The following is an 18,285-nucleotide window of genomic DNA, read 5'->3' on the forward strand; positions in this document are numbered from 1 at the left end:
ATTGAGACTGTGAGCCCCATGTGGGACAGGGACTCTGTTCAACCCAATTTGCTTGTATCCACTCCAGCCTTTCTTATAATGCTTGGCACATGGTAAGTGCTCAACAAGTAACATAACTATTTATTAGTAGTATTAATATTATTAATTATTAAATACCACAATTATTATGATGATTAGGCTGTGCCTGTCAGGGTGTGGGACCCAACCCAAGTGCCCTATTTTCTGATGCTACCAACCAGCTTTGCCTAGTGGCCCTCTGGAGTCAGAGGACCTGGGTTCTAATTCCACTCCGCCACTTGTCTGCTGTGTGACCTTGGGCAAGTCACTTCTTTCCTCTGAGCTTCATTTACTTCATCTGTAAAATGAGGGTTAAGATTGTGAGCTCCCTGCGGAATAGGGACTGTGTCCAACCCTGTTATCTTTCACCTTCTCCGGTGCTTAGTACAGTGCCTGGCATGGAGAAAGAGTTTAACAAGAACCATAAAAAAAAAACAAACAGGATGGCTTGGAGGTGGTGCTTTTGCACAAGTGCGTAGGAGGTGAGGAAATGCTGATCTGGCAGTTGAGGGATTTGATCTGGGGAGATTTAGAAATTAATGGGGGAAGGTTTTCCAGGAGGAAAGGATTTCAGAGGAGCTCTGGAGCCAGGGAGAACTGTGGTCTGGACAATATGAAGGAGAGGGAATTCCAGACTTGATGGGGGTGAGGATGGTGAGAGACATGAGAGCCAGGAGGGTCAGCTGGGGCTGCGTAAACATGGTTCTGAGTTGCCTTAAGTGATTGGAAGCTCCTTGAAAGCAGGGCAACTATGGTTCAAATTTTTTCAAGGTATTTATTAAGCGCTTACCACGTGCCAGTCACTGTACTAAGCACTGGGGTAGTTACAAGCTAATCAGGTTGGATATAGTCCCTGTCCCACATCAGGCTCACAGTCTTAATCCCCATCTTTCAGATGTGGTAACTGAAATGCAGAGAAGTTAGCACTTAGCACAGTGCTCTGCCCACAGTTGACGCTCAATTAATACTATGCTAAACTAAACTTGAGGGGAGGGATTGTGCTTCACTCAATTGTACTCTCCCAAGCACTTAGCATGGTGCTCTAATAATAATGGTGATATTGGTTAAGTGCTAACTATGTGCCAAGCCCTGCATTAGTCCCTTTTCCACATGAGGCTTGTGGTCAAAGTAGGAGGGAGAACAGGAACTGAATCCCCATTTTACAGATGAGGAAACTGATGTCAGAGCGGTCAAGTGACTTACCCAAGGTCACACAGCAGGAAAGTGGCAGAGTTAGAACCCAGGGCTCCTGATTCCCAGACCTGTGTTTCTTCCACTAGATCTGCTGATTCATTCAAATTTACTGAGCGCTTACTGTGTGCAGAGCACTGTACCAACCACTTGGAAAATACAATTCAGCAACAAATAGAGACAATCCCTGCCCACAACGGGCTCAGAGTCTAGAAGGGGGGAGACAGACAGCAAAACAAGTTAAACAGGCATCAATAGCATCAACAGCAATAAATAGAATTATAGATCTATACCCATCATTAGTAAAATAAATAGAATTATAAATATGTACATATATATACACACACACAAGTGCTGTGGGGCTGGGAGGGGGTTAGAGCAAAGGGAACAAGTGGGAGCGACGGGGAGGGGAGGGGAAGCAGAGGAAAAGGGGGCTTAATCCGGGAAGGCCTCCAGGAAGAGGTGAGCCCTACTGAAACAGTAGGGCTTTGAAGGAGGGAAGTGTGCTAGTTTGGCGGATTTGAGGAGGGAGCTGAAAACACCTTCCTCTCTTCCTCCAACTCCCCGGTTTCTTCTTCCCCTCCCTCTCACCACTTCAGACCCCATCTCCTACACTGTCAGCTCTTTGAAGACAGAGATGAGAGCAATGTTTGGCAGATATTAAGCGCTTAACAAATACCATATTATTATTATTTATTAATCCTATTTATTGAGTGCTTACTGCGTGCAGTGCTAAGCGCTTGGGAGAGTATGATATAGCAGAGTTGGTAGACTTGTCCCTTGCCCACAACAAGCTTTACAGTCTAAAGGGACTAGTATATAGTCTCATTAATCAGTCAGGCAGTCAATCGTATTTACTGAGCGCTTACTGTGCGTGGAGCACTGGACTAAGCACCTGGGAGAGGACAATATAACGAGAAACACATTCCCTGCCCACACTGAGCTTACAGTCCAGAAGCGGGGGAGACAGATGTTAATAGAAATAAATAAATGACAGATATGGACATAAGCGCCATGGGGCTGGGAGGGGGGATGAATATGCAGAAGGGAGTGGAAGAGGAAAGTAGGGCTTAGTCAAGGAAGGCCTCTTGGAGGAGATGGGCCTTCGATAAGGTTTTGAAGAGGGGGAGAGTCACTCTGTCAAATATAAGGAGGGAACGCGTTTCAGGTTAGAGGCAGGTTGTGGGCGAGAGAGATCAAGGTATAATAAGAAGGTTAATTAAGTGTGCTCCTCTAATAACCAACTCTGTCATATTGCCCCCTCCCAAGTGCTCAGTACAGTGCCCTCTGCCCTGTAAATGCTCAATAAATATCACCAAGCCCAAAACAGGAAACCGGGGGGCAAAATATCCCTCTTCTCCAACCTTGGCCAGAGAAACGTTCACCTCCCCCATGATGGTTGCCCACCTCCTGGTCCACCCACCCACGAAAGCCAAGCGGGACCTGCGGGCTGGGATTTCTGCCGTCTGGGCCCCCCAGACGTGGGTGGAGGGGAGAGGTTCTCTTCCCCAAACAGAAAACAAAGAGCGTTGCCAGCGGAGATAATCTGCCCCGAGCTACGTGGGAGCCACTCCTGCCAGCCAGCAGGCTTGAGGGAGAGGAGGAGGAGGAGGAGGGGAGAGAGGGGGTGCCCGGTGGCGGGCACAGCTGGGCACGGGAAGCAGAGGCAGAGAGAATCTGCTGAATCACAACAGGTGCCAAGGTAAACTTTCTGAGGCCTTCGACGCGCCTAGCAGCGAGAGACAACATTCCTCCCTGGATGACTGCTAAGCCTTTAACCGTGTGAAAAGGTAAATACACGGCAAAGGGGGCAGAAGCTGTACGGGCCAAGAAGAGCCTGGTACTGGACACCGGAGAGATGACCTGGGCCAAAGGAACTGCCCGCTACTCTCTCCCACCTGGACCCCACCCCAGCAGATGCATGTGGCAGAAATAGCTGGAGCCAACAATAAATGGGCTGTGTGACCTTGGCTGAGTCACTGAACTCCTCGCTTTCCTCAACTGTAAAACGGGGGTTCGATACCTGTTCTCCCTTCCCCTTAGATTATTCTTCCTGGCTCAAGACTGTAAACTCTTTGTGGGCAGGGAATGTGTCTATTGTTGTACTCTCCCAAGCGCTTAGTACAGTGCTCTGCACACAGTCAATGCTCAACAAATACGATTGAATGAAAGAATGAATGAAAGAGTGCGAGCCCCTTTCGGGACAGGGTTTGATATGAGTACCATGTATCTGCAACAGTGCTTAGTACAATGCTTGACACATAGTGAGTGCGTAATAAATAGTATAATGAAACTAATGATAAAAATAATGGTATTTGTTTACCACTCACTATGTGTCAAGCACTGTTCTAAGGGCTGGGGCAGCTACAAAGTAATCAAGTTGGACACAGTCCCTGTTCCACAAGGGGCTCACAGTCTTAATCCCCATTTTACAGATGAGGTAACTGAGGCCCACAGAAGTGAAGTGACTCATCCAATGTCACCCAGCAGACAAGTGGTAAACCGGCATCAGAACCCAGGTCCTTCTGGAGAAGCAGCTTGGGTTAGTGGGAAGAGCACGTGCTTGGGAGTCAGAGGTCATGGGTTCTAATCCCAGTACTGCCATTTATCAGCTGTGTGACTTTGCGCAAGTCATTTGACTTCTCTGTGCCTCAGTTACCTCATCTGTAAAATGGGGATTAAGACTGTGAGCCCCACATAGGACAATCTGATTACCTTACATCTACCCCAGGGCTTAGAACAGTGCTTGGCACATAGTAAGCGCTTGACAAATACCATAATTACCATTATTATTATTCTCACTCCGAGGCCCATGCTCTATTGACTAGGCCATGCCGCTTGGAGGATCAGGGAGCCATCCTGCAGTTTGGGGTGGCATAAGGACTGGGGGACCAGGCCTCTCTTGGTGCACAGGGCGATAATGGCCCAGAGATGGAGCCTCGATTACTTATCAGTGAGAGCAAACATGAGTCAAGGCTGAAATGATGATACGATTTGTTTAGGGGAAAGAGGCAGCGGAGGATTAGCTCAACCTTCCTCTTTCCTATCTGCTGGGGTCCACATCTCATCTCCAATCTGCAAACCATCCCCGCTGCAATAATCTCACCCTCATCCGGTTCTCTCGCTGTCCTCTTCCTCCTCCTCTTTGCATTATACAGCTGTGCTCTCCTGGCTTCCCCATGGCTGGGCAAGGTGGTCCTGGGCTTTGGAAGTCTCAGTTGGGTAGTGGTCAGCCCCAGAGATCTCCACCCGCTCCATCCCCTGTCCGGGCCGGACAAGGGAAGCCTTCGTGGCCGATGTTTTTATTTTCAACACCCAACCTCCCCATGCTGTGACTCCAGTTGCCGAGTGCCATGGCTCAGATGCGGTACCCATGTTCACGGCACCCGGGGGAGAACACAACAGTTCCAGAGTGAAGGATGGGGTCTGGGGACTCCCAGTTTCATGCTCAACAATTACATGAATTATTATTACTACTACTAATAATGGTATTTGTTAAGCACTTACTATGTGCAAAGCACTGTTCTAAGCCCTGGGGAGGCTCCTAGGTGATCAGGGTGTCCCACAGGGGGCTCACAGTTTTAATCCCCATTTTACAGATGAGGTAACTGAGGCACAGAGAAGTTAAGTGACTTGCCCAAAGTCACACAGCTGACAATTGGCAGGGCCAGGATTTGAACCCCTGACCTCTGACTCCAAAGCCCGTGCTCTTTCCACTGAGCCACACTGCTTCTCAAGGAGGTGGAAGAGGAAGGGACCAGGGAGGAGGAGGAGGAGCTGGAAGAGGAAGAGCTGGAGGGATAGGGGGGCCTGGGAGAAGCTGGAAGAGGAGGAGGAGGGCCAGGGGAAAGTTGGAGAAGGAGGAGGAGCTGGGGGCAAGGAGGAAGAGGAGGAACTAGGGAGAGGGGGTCAGCCACCGGGCAGGCAGAGGAGACAACAATGGTCCTTGGCAATATACTCCTGGGTCCCGCAGGAATCCTGTTCAGACCGGATTGGGCTCAGCTGAGGAATCCTGGAAGAGGATACAGCCGACACCAGAGTCGCCATCAGCAGCAGCTGCAGCAGCGTCAGGGAGCACAGGGGGCACAGGGATGACCCCTGACCCATCACCACCGCTTCGACCAATGCTGCGGCTCCTCCTCCGACTGCAGGGAAAAAAACCTCAATAGTAGTAATACTACTACTACTACTAATAATAATAATAATGGTATTTGTTATTTGGTATTTGTTAAGCACTTAGTATGTGCCAGGCACTGTTAAGTAGCATGGTGCAGTGAATAGAGCCTGGGAGTCAAAGTCATGGGTTCTAATGCCGGCTCCACCACTTGTCTGCTGTGTGGTCTTGGGCAAGTCACTTACCTTCTCTGGACCTCAGTTGCGTCATCTGTAAAATGGGGATTAAGACTGTGAGCCCCATGTAGAACAGGGACTGTGTCCAACCCAATTTGCTTGTATCCACCCCAGTGCTTAGTACAGTGCTTGGCACATAGTAAGAGCTTAAAAAATTCATTCATTCAATCGTATTTGTTGAGCACTTACAGTGTGCAGAGCACTGTATTAAGAGCTTGAAAAGTACACGTTTGCAACATATAGAGACGGTCCCTACCCAACAGCAGGCTCACAGTCTAGAAGGGGGAGATAATCAATCAATCATTTTTACTGAGTGCTTACTAAGTGCAAAGCATTGTACTAAGCTCTTGGGAGAGTACCATATAACAACAGACACATTTCTGTGCAGAGTGAGCTCACAATCTAGAGGAAGAGACAGACATTAATAATAATAATCATAATGATGGTATTTGTTAAGCACTTACTATGTGCAAAGCACTGTTCTAAGCACTGGGGGATACAAGGTGATCAGGTTGTCCCACTTGGGGCTCACAGTCTCAATCCCCATTTTACAGAGGAGGGAACTGAAGCACAGAGAAATTAAGTGGCTTGCCCAAGGCCACACCACAGCTGACAATTTGGCGGAGCCAGGATTCGAACCCATGACCTCTGACTCCCAAGCCCGTGCTCTTTCCACTGAGCCACGCTGCTTCCCCTCAATAATTAATATGAATATATAAATAAATAACTAGATAAATAAAGGACAGATCTATGAATATGTGCTGTTGGGGATCAGAGGGAGGATGAATGAAGGAGCAAGAGCTGCACAGTAGGAGAAAGAGGAGGAGGAGGAGAAGGAAGAGGAGGGGAAGGAAGAGGAGGGGAGGAAGAGGCGAAGGAGGAGGAGAAAAAGGAGGAGAAGGAGGATGAAAAGAGGAGGAAGAGGCGGAGGAGGAGAAAAAGGAGAAGGAGGAGAAAGAGGAGGAGGAAGAGGTGGAGGAGGAGAAAAAGGAGGAAAAGGAGGAGGAAAAGAGAAGGGGAAGGAAGGGGAGGGGGAGGAAGAGGTGGAGGAGGAAGAGGAGGGGGAGGAAGAAGTGGAGAAGGAAGAGGAAAAGAGGAGGAAGAGGAGGGGGAGAAGGAGAAAGAGGAGGAGGGAGAGGAAGAGGTGGTGGAGGAGGAGGAGGAAAAAAGGAGGAGGAGGAGAAAGAAGGGGAGGAAGAGGTGGAGGAGGAGGAGAAAGAGGAGGAGGGGGAGGAAGAGGTGGAGAAGGAGGAGTAAAGTTTTTTCTTGAGCTCCTAGTAGGGGCAACACTCTGAACTAAGCACTTGGGAGAGTACCATAGGATTATTAGACATGATCTCTACACTTAAGGAATTTACAATCTTTTGTGTGCAATCCACTGTACTAGGTGCTTGGGAGAGTACAAGGGAGATAGTAGATACAGTTCCTGCCTTCAAAAAGCTTGCAATCTACCATGTGCTTGATACTGTACTGAGCACTTGGGAGTATACAACAGAGCCAAAAGACACGAACCCTGCCCTCAAGGAGGTGACAGTCCAGTGAGGTTTTTAATGTCTGCTGTGTCCTTTTGGGAGAGTCCAGATGACTCCAAAGCCAACGCAGATACTTGGTTGTGTAATCAGAAGGCCTACCTTGTCCTTCCTTCCCCTGATGTTTTGGGGAAACTGAGGCCCCCAGGCAGGCCCTGCTTTGGCCCTCTGTGAAGCAAATACCTCTTCTCCTCTGGCACTTAGGACTTTGGCCCTTCCCGGGGGTCACGGCTCACTTCCGGACTCATGGAAATCCTATGGGGGTCCTCGTCTTCCCCACAACCCAACCTCACGGGTGGCCTCCTGACTCCACATCCAACAGAAACTCCTCACCATCAGCTTCAAAGCCGTCCATCCCCTTGCCCCCTCTTACTTCACCTCGCTACTCTCTTACTCCAACCCAGCCCGCACATTTCGCTCCTCTAATGCCAACCAACTCACCGGACCAAGTTCTCGTCTATCTCACCGCCGGCTTCTCGCCCTCATCCTGCCTCTGGCTTGGAATACCCTCCTTCTCCATATAATAATTATTATTGTGCTACTTGTCAAGCTTTTACTGTGTGCCAAGCACTGTTCTAAGCACTGGGGTAGATACAAGTTAATCAGGTCGGACACAGTCGCCGTCTCATATGGGACTCACACTCTTAATCCCCATTTTACAGAGGAGGTAACCGAGGCCCAAAGAAGTTAAGCAACTTGCCCAAAGTCATGCAGCCAGGATTAGAACCCAGGTCCTTCTGATTCCCAGGCCCAGTCTTTATCCGCTGTGCTCCTCATAGCCACGCTGCTTGCAATTCTTGTCCCCTCCTTCAAAGTCTTATTGAAGCAACATCTTCTCCAAGAGGTCTTCCCTGACTAAGCCCTCCTTTCCTCTCTCCCACTCCCTTCTGCATTGCTCTGACTTGCTCCCTTTATTCATTCCTTCTCCTAGCCCTACATCCCTTTTACACACACACACACACACACACACACACACACACACACACACACACACACACACACGTGTTATTTATTTATTTCTATTAATGTCAGTCTCCCCCTTCAGACTGTGAACCCATTGTGGGCAGGGATTGTCTCTGTTGCTGTATTGTACTTTCCAAGTGCTTAGTCCAGTGCTCTGCACACAGTAAGAGCTCAACAAATACAATTGACTGGTTTACACAGCTTTAGTGCCCGAGGGAAGATTAATTATTCCCTGGCACTTCCGGTGGGAGTCAAGGCGCTGACATTCCAAGAAATTCCCCGGGGTGAGTCAGACGCTTTGCCCAAGCTCTGCCCAACCTCGAGGTCTGTGCTGACCTTTATTATAGGAGGTTTGGGGAGGTTATTAGCTAACTTCCAGTCAGTCAGGTAATCATATTTATTGAGCACTTACAGTATACAGAGCACTGTACTAAGCACTTGGGAGAGGACAATATAGCAATATAACAGACACATTGATTGCCCATTCCTCCAGGGGTTCCTGCAAAAAGGGACAAAGGGGGGAAAGGCCAGAGAAGAAATGTGGGATGCTCAACTGTCCTGGAGGCGATCTGTTCTGCTCTGCCCTGCACCCCGGGTCAGGACTTTAGGGAGGGGATTGATCAGAAGGTCATGAGTTCTAATTCTGCCTCTGCCATTTGTCTGCTGGGTGATGTTCTATCTATCCGGGCTCTTAGAATGGTACTTGGCACATAGTAAAGGCTTAACAAGTACCATAATTATTATTATCATTATTATTATTATTAGCTCAGATCCAGACCCCGTCCCACAGGGGGCTTACGGTCTGAGGGGGAAGGAGAGCAAGTCTCCGAGTCCCATTATGAACAAGTATGGCTTAGTGGCTAGAGCCCAGGCCTGAGAGTTAGAAGAACCTGGGTTTTAATCCCAACTCTTCTACTTGTCAGCTCTGTGACCTTAGGCAAGTCACTTCACTTCTCCGGGCCTCAGTTCCCTCATCTGTAAAATGGAGATTAAGTCTGTGAACCCCCTTTTGGTACAAGGACTGTATTCAACCTGATGTCTACCCCAGTGCTTAGTACAGTGCCTGGCACATAGTAAGCGCTTAACAAATACCATAAAAAAAATTTACAGGTGAAGAACCGGAGGCCCAGAGAGGTTGGTGACTCATCCAATGTCATCCAATAGGTGAGTGACAGAGTTGGGATCGGAACCCAGGTCTCCTGAGTTCCATGTGCTTTCCATTAAACCACATCACCTCGTAAGCAGGGCCTGCACAGCATCACTTAAAAACGAGGCTGGGAACTTGCCATTCCCTCATTCCAGAGACTTCAGCACATGGACAGACAGAATTTTCAGAGTACACAACAGGGCCTTGCTTACCCACACACCTCCAAACATCCAGAGGTATCGTGAGCCCCGCTCGCAAAGGCCAACTGGAATCATTACATTGTCAACCAATCAATCAGTCTTCCAATTGTATTTACTGAGCACTTACTGTGTGCAGGACACTGTACTAAGCACTTGGGAGAGTACAACAGAACAATAAACAGGCACATTCCCTGCCCACAGAGAACTTAGAGTCCAGAGAGGGGTGCAGACATGAATAGAAATGAATAAATTACAGATATGGAGCTAAGTGTGGTGGGGCTGGGAGATGTAGGTGATGAATAATAATAATTATGGCATTTGTTAAGCACTTACTATGTGTCAAGCACTGTACTCTGCATTGGAGTGGATACAAGCAAACTGAGTTGCACATAGTCCCTGTCCCACATGGGGCTCCCTGTCTTAATCCCCATTTTACAGATGAGGTAACTGAGGCCCAGAGGAGTGAAGTGACTTGCCCAAGGTCACACAGCAGACAAGTGACAGAACAGGAATTAGAACTCAGGTCCTTCTGACTCCCAGGTGCATGCTCTAACCCCTAGGTCAGCTCTCAGTGGGTGCGGGCTTCTCTGAGGCCGGAGGGAAACAGAATGGCATAGTGGATAGAGCACAGCCTGAGAATCAGAAGGTCATGGTTTCTAAACCTGACTCTGTCGCTTGTCTGCTAGGTGACCTTGGGCAAGTCACTTCACTTCTCTGTGCCTCAGTTACCTCATCTGTAAAATGGGGAGCGAGACTGTGAGCCCCATGTGGGACTAGGACTGTGTCCAACACAATTTGGATCCACCCCAGTGCTTTGTACAGTGCCTGGCACATAGTAAGGGCTTAACAAATACCATAATTATTATCATTAGTATTATTATTTGGCTTCGGCTAGACTCTCCCAAGCGCTGCGTACAGTGTCTGGACTCTGTCAGCGCCCAGCACACAGGTGCAGTTGATTGACTGATGGAAGGGGTTTCTCCAAGGTCATCCCAGGAGTCTCCCAGCCCAAGTCTCACCGGCCCTGACGCTCCCATCTTAGAGGTCCCCATGACCCCTCAGCCCTGGGCTTCCTCCCCTGCGCTGCCCCAACAGCCCCCTCTATCAGCCCCATCCATCTGGGCAGTGGCCGGCATCATCGATAACAAGCAAACCATCACCCCTTCCGTGCCCGGGACAGATAGGGTCTGATCAGGGGCCGGCTACTGTTGGTGACCGTGCAGAACCGGACAGGAGGGGCGGGGGTTGGCTGGAAGGGGCGTCCCCCCCCATGCCACCTTGGGCCACCCTGGGCTCCAATGAGAGCAACCCCCCCCACCCACCCTCTGTCCGACTGTCCAAAGACAAACTCGAAGATTGGTTTTGTCAAGGGGAGGGAGAGAGAGGGGAGGCTGAAGGCCTGAAAAGAGACAATATGGGAAGAGACAATCCCCTTCCCTCAATTTAGGGCCTTCCATTTGTCACCAGCTCAGTTTTTTCCCGATGTCAACAGGCACTAGAGTTGCTCGTTGTGGGCGGGGAATGTCTGTTTACTGTTATATTGAATTCTCCTAAGTGATTAATAACAACTGTGGTTTTCGTTTAGGCACTTACTATGTGTGAGGCACCGTACTAAGCACTGGGATGGCTACATGTAAATCAGGTTGGCCAGAGTCCCTGTCCCATATGGGGCTCACAGTCTTAATCCCCATTTTACGGATGAGGTAACTGAGGTACACAGAGAATAACGATAATTATAATTATGATATTTGTTGAGGGCTTACTATGTGCCAGGTACTGTTCTAAGCCCTGGGGTGGATACAAGCTAATTGGGTTGGACACAGTCCCCGTCCCATGTAGAGCTCAAAGTCTTAATACCCATTTTACAGATGAGGGAACTGAGGCCCAGAGAAGTGAAGCGACTTGCCCAAGGTCACACAGCAGACAAGTGGCAGAGCCAGGATTAGAACTCTTGACCTTCTGACTCCTAGGCCCAGGTTCTATCCAATATGCCGTGCTGCGCTCTGCACACAGTAAGCACTCAATAAATACTGTTGAAGGAATGAAGGATAATCAGGATGGATTCAGGAAGAGTTGGTGTCTTTCAGGGGCTCCTCTTCTGCCTCCCACCCTCTAACCATGGGAATCCCTCAAGGATCAGTTCTGAGTCCCCTTCTATTCTCCATCTTCAGTTACTCCCTCGGAGAACTCATTCACTCCCACCTCTATGCAGATGATTCTCCAGCCCTCTCTCCTACTCTGCACACTCGCATTTCCTCCTGCTTTCAGGACATCTCTACCTGACTGTCCCGCCGACATCTCAAACTTCATGTGTCCAAAACAGAACTCCTCATCTTCCCACTCAAACTCTGTCCCCTCTGTGACTTTCCCATCACTGTAGATGGTACCGCCACCTTCCCTGTCTCACAAGCCTGTAACCTTGGCATTATCTTCCACTCACCTCTCTCATTCAACCCACATCTTCAGTCTGTCACAAAATCCTGTCGTAACCACCTACATGACATCTCTAGAATCCTCCCTTTCCTCTCCATCCATACGGCTACTATACTCATCCAAATGCTTATCATATCCCACCTTGATTCCTGCATCAGCTTCCTTGCTGATCTCCCTGCCTCCTGTCTGTCCCTACTTTAGTCTTTACTTTACTTGGCTGCCTGGCTAATTTATCTTCAAAAAAAAAAAAACTGCTCAGTTCACATCTCCCCTCTCCTCAAAAACCTCCAATGGTTGCCTGTCCAACTCCACCTCAAACAGAAACTCTTTACCACTGGCTTCAAGGTACTTAATCAGCTCTCCCCCTCCTATTTTACCTCGCCAACCTCCTACTACAACTCTGCCTCCATGCTTTGTTCTTTTACTCTCTGAACCTCAGTCTCATCTACTCATCATCAACCCCTTCCTCATTTCCTTCCCCTTCATATCCTACAGAGCACCACTCTCTCCACCTTCCAATTTCCCTTCTACAATTTCTTCTCCTTGCAAAAGGTCTTCCCCAGTAAGCCTTCCCCTACTTCCTCGCTCTTCTGTGTCATCTAAGCACTGCATTCATTCATTCAGTCAGTCGTATTTATTGAGTGCTTACTGTGTACAGAGCACTGTACTAAGTGCTTGGGAAAAAACAATACAACAATAAACGGTTACACTCCCTGCCCACAACAAGCTCACAGTCCAGAGTGGGAGAGACAGACATCAATAAAAATAAATAAAATTACAGATATGTACAGTAAGTGCTATGGGGCTGGGAGAGGGGAAGAGCAAAAGGATTGGATTTGTCCCCTTTATGCTCTTGCTAGTCACCCCACACTCAGCCTCATAGCACATTTATTTTAATGGCTTTTTCTGGACCAGTAGGCTCTCAGTATACTGTTTTGCACACAGAAAGTATTTAGACTGTGAGCCCACCGTGGGACAGGGAATGTGATGCAATCTCATCTACCCCAGCATTTAATACAGTGCTTGGCACCGAGTAAGTGCTTAACTAATGTTACTATTATTATTATTACCATTATTATTATCATTAAGTGCCCAGTAAAGTGATCTAGATACAGTAGGGCACAATACAGATCTCTTAAACAGTGGATACCAAATACATTGCTCTGCACACAGCAGGAGATCAGTAGAATTCTTTGCACACAGAGGGCACCCAGTACAGTGTAGGTGGCCAGTACAGTGCTCAGCAGGCAATAGGGGCTCAGATAGGAATATAACTGGTGTGGGGCTGGAAGGGGGGGTGAATAAAATGAGTAAGTCAAGGTGACGCAGAGGGAAGAGGGAGAAGAGAAAAGGGGGGGCCTAGTCAGGGAAGGCCTCTTGGAGGAGATGGGCCTTCAGTGAGGCTTTGAAGAAGCGGGAGAAGAATAGTCTGCTTATGCCGAACAACCGAGTCTTGAGAACCAAAGAAGCCTCCCTATTCACAGGGAGTTTTGAGAACATGTGACAGGGGAGAAATGGAAACCGGAGAAACGGAAACCGAGAAGCCAACCTCTTCCAGGAAATCGGGGCAGTGGACTGCCATCATCCCCCTCCCCCTGCCGCCATCCCCTTCCCCATCAGCCCGCTGTTCTGGGGGGTCTGGGGAGGACCGGGGGGGATCTGGGGTGTGGGCATCTTTGAAGGGAGGAAAACTGCAGGTCAGCAGACTCCGGCGGAAGCGAAAGAGGAAGCAGACCCTCCCTACCTCCCCCATAGACCTAGGGCCTCTGGGGACTCCAGAGCATAATAATAATCAAATGTGATTAATAATAACAATGATGGTATTTGTTAAGCGCTTACTATGTGCAAAGCACTGTTCTAAGTGCTGGGGAGGTTACAAGGTGATCAGGTTGTCCCACGGGGGGCTCACAGTTTTAATCCCCATTTTACAGATGAGGTCACTGAGGCCCAGAGAAGTTAAGTGACTTGCCCAAAGTCACATAGCTGACAGTTGGCAGAGCCGGGATTTGAATCCATGACCTCTGACTCCAAAGCCCAGGCTCTTTCCACTGAGCCACGCTGCTTCTCATGTTATTATATTATTATGATTATGATTATAATTATGATTATTACTATGGTACTTGTTAAGCGCTTACAATGTTCCAAGCACCATTCTAAGCACTGGGGTAGATACAAGTTAATCAGGTTGGACATAGTCCCTGAGCTACGGAGCCCACCTCCTGCTGTGATCTCACCCTGGACCCTCACCCACTTCCTGCCTCTGTCCTGGAATGCCCTCCATCCTCCAATTCCACGGTGACTCTCCCCCGCTTAAAAGCCTTCTTGAAAGTCCATCTCTTCCAAGAGGCCTTCCCTGACTAAGCCCCACCTTTTCTCACCTCCCACTCCCTTCTGCATCGCCCTGATTTGCCACATCACCCCCCCACATCCCAGCCTCACAGCATTTATGTTCGTATCTGTCATTTTATTTATTTGTATTGATATCTGTCTCTCTCCATCTAAACTGTAAACTTGTTGTGGGCAGGCAATATCACTGTTTATTGTCGTACTGTACTTTCCCAAGCACTTAGTACAGTGCTCTACACACAGTAAGCACTCAGTAAATATGACTAAATGAATGAATGAACTTCCAGTCCTCAAGTCTCGCCACTGGACTGGGAATGGGGGAGTGTCCACCGTTCGTCCATTTATTCAGTCTGCACATAGTAAGCGCTTAATAAATGCCATCATTATTATTATTATTTATTGAGCGCTTACTGTGTGCAGAGCACTGTACTAAGCACTTAGGAGGGTACAATATAACAATAAACAGACACATTCCCTGTCCTCGACGAGCTCACTGCCAGAGATTCCATCCCCCCTCTTCTGAGCGTTTACCTCAGTGTTTTGCAGACCCTAAGGGCTCAGTCAATACTACAAACAGATTGAATCAGTCAATCAGTAGTAGTGATCGAGGTCCCACTGTGTACAGAGCGCTGTGCTAAGTGCTTGGAAGGGTACAATAGAGTGAAAAGACACGGTCCCTGCCCTTGAGAAGCTTCTAGTCTACTGTGTGCAGAACGCTGTACTGAGCACTTGGGAGAATACAATGTAGTTAGTAGACACAATGCCTGCCTTCAAGGAGCTTACAGTCTTCCATGTGCAGAGTGCTGTACTGAGCGCTTGGGGGGAGTCTAGAAGAGTTAGGAGACAAAATCCCTGCCCCGGAGGAGCTGACAGTCTACCTTAAGAAGCGAGTAGCGGCACTAAAATCGATGGCTGAGAAGATTTTAAGAGTTTGGTGGAGCCCGTCAGGACGCGTGCGACCAGCCGACTAGCCGGAGGGTTGGGAGTGGGGAAAGAACCCAAGCAGGAAGTGAGCGCTTACAGGTTTAGCCTGCCAGTGTTTGATCCTGCCCGGGAGAGGAGCCGGGAAGGGGGCCAGTGGAATTGCAAAAATGTCTAGGAAGGACTTGTTTTCGGGCCAATAGGTTGAGCTGGGCGGAGAGGCCACGTTCGGCCTACAGTCATTAACTCCCGGTCCTCCCGTCCCTTCTACTCCTCATAGCTTGTTGTGGGCTGGAATGTGTCTATTGGTTGTGATATTGTTCTCTCCCAAGTGCTTAGTACAGTGCTTCGCACACAGTAAGTGCTCAATAAATACGATTGAATGAATGAATGAATGACCTCCTCCATCTCTCTCTCCCAAGCTAATCACACCCTATCCCCTCCCTAGATTGTGAGCTCGTTGTGGGCAGGGAATCTGTTCATTGTTCTATTGTGCTCTCCCAAGCGCTTAGTACAGTGCTCTGCAAGCAGTAAGCGCTCATTAAATACGATAGAAGGAATAAATAATCTTGTCTGGCTACATCTCTCACCTCCAAGCTAATCGTACCCCCGTAGAGAAGCAGCATGGCCTCCTGGGTAGAGTCCAGGCCCGGAATCAGAAGGACCTGAGTTCTAATCCCGGTCCTGCCACTTGTCTGCTGTGTGACCTTGGGCAAGTCATTTCACTTCTCCGGGCCTCAGTTCCCTCATCTGTAAAAATGAGGATTAAGACTGTGAGCCCAACGTGGGATGGAGACTGCATACAACCCAGTTACCTCGTAACCACTTCAGCGCTTAGTACAGTGCCTGGCACATAGTAAGCGCTAAAATTCCACAATGATTATTATTAGAATTATTACACTTTCCTCTTCTCTCTGAGGTAGAGTGCTCAGTTCTCCTTCTCCTCACTGAACTGATCGTGCCCTGCTCCCTTCCCTGAGAAAACTCACTCTCCCGTCCTGTTTGGCAGCCTCCTGCGCCAGCCCCGCCAGAGGGAGGGATGGAGGGAGGGAGGGCCGCGGCCGACCACGTCCTCATAACTGAAATATTTGCCCCGTGGATGAGGTCACTCAGCCGGCGGCCACTCCCGCTCCCCATCCTGCTCCTGGGACCGAGGCACAGATCCGTGGACCTATCTGCCAGATCAGCCAGCATTTCATTCATTCGGTATTTACTGAGCACTTACTTTGTGAAGAGCATTGGACTAAGTGCTTGAGAGAGGACAACAGAAAACAGACCCATTCCCTGCCCACAGCGAGCTGACAGTCTAGAGACGAGTTCATGGTCACCGAGGACAAACGCATCGTGGGCTGGCAGTCATCTGGGCAGCGGGGCAGAGGCAGGCACCTTGGCACCCCGATGGAGCTGGCTAGGAAGAGAGGGAGTCACAGGGGTCTCTCTCCTCGGCCGAGTGAGGGGTGTCTACAGAGACACCGGCCTTAAACCAGGCCAGTTTATTGTTCTACTGTCCTCTCCCAAGCGCTTAGAACAGTGCTCTGCAAGCAGTAAACGCTCAATAAGTACGATTGACTGACTGACCGACACCGCCATCACCTAAGACCGAAAGACTAGATCCGCTTCGTTCCCTCCCGCCCCATCCTTCTTAGCGACTGGGAACCAAGCAGCACATCAAAAGCCTCTTATTTTTTTAAAAAAAGATCTTTATTTTTTAAAAAATTAATATCGTTTGTATCAAAAAATAAATATTTTAAATATTAGGCTAAATAAATTAAAAAACTCCATCTGTAACACCATACATTCATGAAACGGGTACTGCAGAAACCAGAGCTCATTCCAATGGAACAGGACCCTCGAAGGGCCTCAGGACTCTCTGAAAAAGTGGACAATCAACTCCCCCCAGCTCGGAATCTGCCCCCATGGAGGTGGATTAGAAGGTGGGTCAGAGTCGCCCCGTCCCACGTCACGCCCCATGACTGGCGACCAGGAACCCAGCATGAAGCTTCGGTGGAGGCGAAGATGACGGTAATGAACAATACTCAAATCATATGCAGAATAAGATGCAAACTAACACAAAGGAGGCAGGGAGGCCTAGTGGAAAGAATAGGGGACAGAGCCAGAAGATGGGGATTCTTTTCCTGGCTCTGCCACCAGACTGCTGGCTTATCTTAGGCGAGTCCCTACACCCCTCTGGGTCTCCGCTTTCTCAACCATGCAATGGGAAAAAGATGCCTGTCCTCCTTCCCTCTTGGACTGCGAGTCCGATCTGATTGTCTTGGATCCTGGTTTGAGGCACAGTAAGTGCTTAATAAATACCATCATTATCATAATTATTATTACTCTGACTGGAGTCACATTTTTTGCAGCGAGAATAAACCGATGGGAGGCCTCCAGTGGGATGGAGTGACCAGTACTTTGCAATGTCCGGTGACTGTCTTGGAGGATAAAACAGCCCCCGCCAGGCTCCAAATCCCGGCTAGCCGTGCGCAGGGAGCCGAGACTGAACCTGGATGCTTCTGAACTTGGTTGTGACCCCCTTTCTGGGAACCCTGGAGCAGATAGCTTAACCTCCCTGGGCCCGACGGGTGCACTCTGACAAGGTGGAAGCCCATTCGCCCGTTGGTACGCACTAGCCACCACGCCAGACTGCCGGGTAACCGACACTTGTAAAGTGCTTTGAGATCCACTCGAAAAGTGCAAAGTGGAATAACCGTGCCATCTAACATGTCAGTTTGTTGTGGTACTGTCCTCTCCCAAGCACTTAGTACAGTGCGTACACAGTAAGCTCTCAATAAATACGACTGAATGAATTAATGAATCTGGGAGTCTCCTCAGAACCCCTTTCTGATAGAGGTGGCAGCTACTTAGTTGCCCTCTCCCCTGCCCGTCGGCCCACCTGGCCCTCCAAACCAAGTGCCCGTTTTCCCTACCGCCAGCGGGGGAAGCGGGTCAGGGGATCTGTGAGGCCCAGCAGCTAGCTGGAGACCCCGGGTCCAGACCCCACATCTCTTCGGGAGACCGTCATTCCACCACTGAAAACGCTCCCAACTCCCCACCTCTCCATCCCCCTTTAAGAGGAGGGCTGGACCACTGGGTCTCTGTTGGCTGGTGGAGGGCCAACCCTGCTTGGAGGCAGGGGGCTGCCCGTGAT

This window comes from Tachyglossus aculeatus, chromosome 21 (assembly GCF_015852505.1).
Source record: "Tachyglossus aculeatus isolate mTacAcu1 chromosome 21, mTacAcu1.pri, whole genome shotgun sequence".
Lineage (NCBI taxonomy): Eukaryota > Metazoa > Chordata > Mammalia > Monotremata > Tachyglossidae > Tachyglossus > Tachyglossus aculeatus.